This window comes from Haplochromis burtoni, unplaced genomic scaffold, assembly GCF_018398535.1.
Source record: "Haplochromis burtoni strain Fernald_Lab_line unplaced genomic scaffold, NCSU_Asbu1 Contig_19, whole genome shotgun sequence".
In the NCBI taxonomy this organism is placed as follows: domain Eukaryota; kingdom Metazoa; phylum Chordata; class Actinopteri; order Cichliformes; family Cichlidae; genus Haplochromis; species Haplochromis burtoni.
The window spans coordinates 3690292-3693495 of NW_024582380.1; positions in this window are offsets into that span (position 1 = coordinate 3690292).

A 3204-nucleotide genomic window follows, 5' to 3' on the forward strand; every position below is an offset into this window, starting at 1 on the left:
TAGATTTCCGATGTGTATAGAAGAATAGTTTGTAATGTGAACTCTCTGGACAAATCCTTACAGTTCACCTTAGTTTTGATTCTCAGGACCACACAGAGTGCCCAGAAATTTCTAACACAAGAGTTCACCCCTATATTACAAACAAGTTCATTATTCTTCAGCTTCCTGTCATTCATCTGAAGTACCACACTGTTTTCTGAGAGAAACATGTGTAAACCCTCCACATACACTCTACAGGGAGTGCAGAATTATTAGGCAAGTTGTATTTTTGAGGAATAATTTTATTATTGAACAACAACCATGTTCTCAATGAACCCAAAAAACTCATTAATATCAAAGCTGAATGTTTTTGGAAGTAGTTTTTAGTTTGTTTTTAGTTTTAGCTATTTTAGGGGGATATCTGTGTGTGCAGGTGACTATTACTGTGCATAATTATTAGGCAACTTAACAAAAAACAAATATATACCCATTTCAATTATTTATTTTTACCAGTGAAACCAATATAACATCTCCACATTCACAAATATACATTTCTGACATTCAAAAACAAAACAAAAACAAATCAGCGACCAATATAGCCACCTTTCTTTGCAAGGACACTCAAAAGCCTGCCATCCATGGATTCTGTCAGTGTTTTGATCTGTTCACCATCAACATTGCGTGCAGCAGCAACCACAGCCTCCCAGACACTGTTCAGAGAGGTGTACTGTTTTCCCTCCTTGTAAATCTCACATTTGATGATGGACCACAGGTTCTCAATGGGGTTCAGATCAGGTGAACAAGGTGGCCATGTCATTAGTTTTTCTTCTTTTATACCCTTTCTTGCCAGCCACGCTGTGGAGTACTTGGACGCGTGTGATGGAGCATTGTCCTGCATGAAAATCATGTTTTTCTTGAAGGATGCAGACTTCTTCCTGTACCACTGCTTGAAGAAGGTGTCTTCCAGAAACTGGCAGTAGGACTGGGAGTTGAGCTTGACTCCATCCTCAACCCGAAAAGGCCCCACAAGCTCATCTTTGATGATACCAGCCCAAACCAGTACTCCACCTCCACCTTGCTGGCGTCTGAGTCGGACTGGAGCTCTCTGCCCTTTACCAATCCAGCCACGGGCCCATCCATCTGGCCCATCAAGACTCACTCTCATTTCATCAGTCCATAAAACCTTAGAAAAACCAGTCTTGAGATATTTCTTGGCCCAGTCTTGACGTTTCAGCTTGTGTGTCTTGTTCAGTGGTGGTCGTCTTTCAGCCTTTCTTACCTTGGCCATGTCTCTGAGTATTGCACACCTTGTGCTTTTGGGCACTCCAGTGATGTTGCAGCTCTGAAATATGGCCAAACTGGTGGCAAGTGGCATCTTGGCAGCTGCACGCTTGACTTTTCTCAGTTCATGGGCAGTTATTTTGCGCCTTGGTTTTTCCACACGCTTCTTGCGACCCTGTTGACTATTTTGAATGAAACGCTTGATTGTTCGATGATCACGCTTCAGAAGCTTTGCAATTTTGAGACTGCTGCATCCCTCTGCAAGATATCTCACTATTTTTGACTTTTCTGAGCCTGTCAAGTCCTTCTTTTGACCCATTTTGCCAAAGGAAAGGAAGTTGCCTAATAATTATGCACACCTGATATAGGGTGTTGATGTCATTAGACCACACCCCTTCTCATTACAGAGATGCACATCACCTAATATGCTTAATTGGTAGTAGGCTTGCGAGCCTATACAGCTTGGAGTAAGACAACATGCATGAAGAGGATGATGTGGACAAAATACTCATTTGCCTAATAATTCTGCACTCCCTGTATTATTTGGTTTCTACATTACTCACTCCCTCATTTTTTGCACAGCTCTCGGTACAGTGCTGGTCATTAATGTAATGAAATAGCTGTGTCTGTTTATAAATTAATAAATTCTAAATTTGTCCCATTCAGAACTGGCCCAGCCTCTGGCTGAGAGAGTTGTGGATGTGTGGATTCTGCGTGGACCGCTGGTGGCGAGTCCGACCCTGGCTCTGGTACAGCACTGCATGTGTGATGTAGACAGCAACAGATTTGCAACTGCAGGCAACAGATTTGTGATTTATCACAGCTAATTGCAGTATTATGGCAAACAGACTGCATGTAAGTGCCAACTTGACCCTGTTAAGTAGCAGACCGATTATATCTTATGGCTGTTTATATTGTTTTGATGGACCAAACTCAGTTTGAAGGCCTGCTTAGATCTGCAAATGGTCGCAGACTTGGTTTCCTAACCCTTTTCCTTGGTGTGACAATAGCCTAAGAAGCACCCTTGACTCAAAACATCAGTGACACTGTGCAGGCTGGAAAACATTAAAAAAATCATTTAAAAAACACATTTTTCTATATAATCTAGTTGAGTTTCCAGTGCTTGCAGTGATCACTTTTGCTAAGTGAAGCAATACACAGCTGCCTGGAAACTGTAACTCACATCATGAAAAGCCTTTGCAGGCATCAGCTTTAAACCCAGTCAAATTCATATGGGAGATTTTGAAGCAGCATGTTAGAGAACGTCCTCCACCACCACCATCAAAACACCATATAAGGGAGAATCGTTTGGGAAGAACAGCATTCCACCCCTGCTGTAGAGTTTCAGAGAAATGGAAAATCAAAGCGCACTGGAGCTGCTCTGGCAGCCTGTGATGGCCCAACACTTTCAAATTTAAGCAGGTTTCCCCCTTACCTATCTGTACGTGCCCAATTATCTACCTATATTGTCTTCATACATGTATCATTTCAACTTTTTTAATCTCATTAGGCCTCATTAGACTCATTAGGTCACCTTCAAAAAGTTCAAAATGGGCATCAGTCAGCCAATTAGGCTGCATGACCTCCATGTCCAATGAAAGTCGTATGGAGCCAAAAAAAAAACCCTTGAAAAACAACAAAGGTAAAATGGTCAGGTCTATGTGTGTTGCTGTGAATGTGTGTGTGAAATCCCACCTCAGGCTATTTGATTCATTCAAAGTGCAGCTGTATGAAATCGTTAAGCAGTGTGCATCACTTGATGATGTATGCATTCTCATCACGGGCCATCAAATAATGTCAGGAACCACTACTCAGAAATAGGGCTGCCACGATTAGTCGACTACTCACAATTAGTCGACGACTAATTTAATAGTCGACACGTCGTTTGAAGCTTTGTAAGATCCCAAAAGACGCAGGAATAAGTAGTAGGATTTAAGAGTGTAA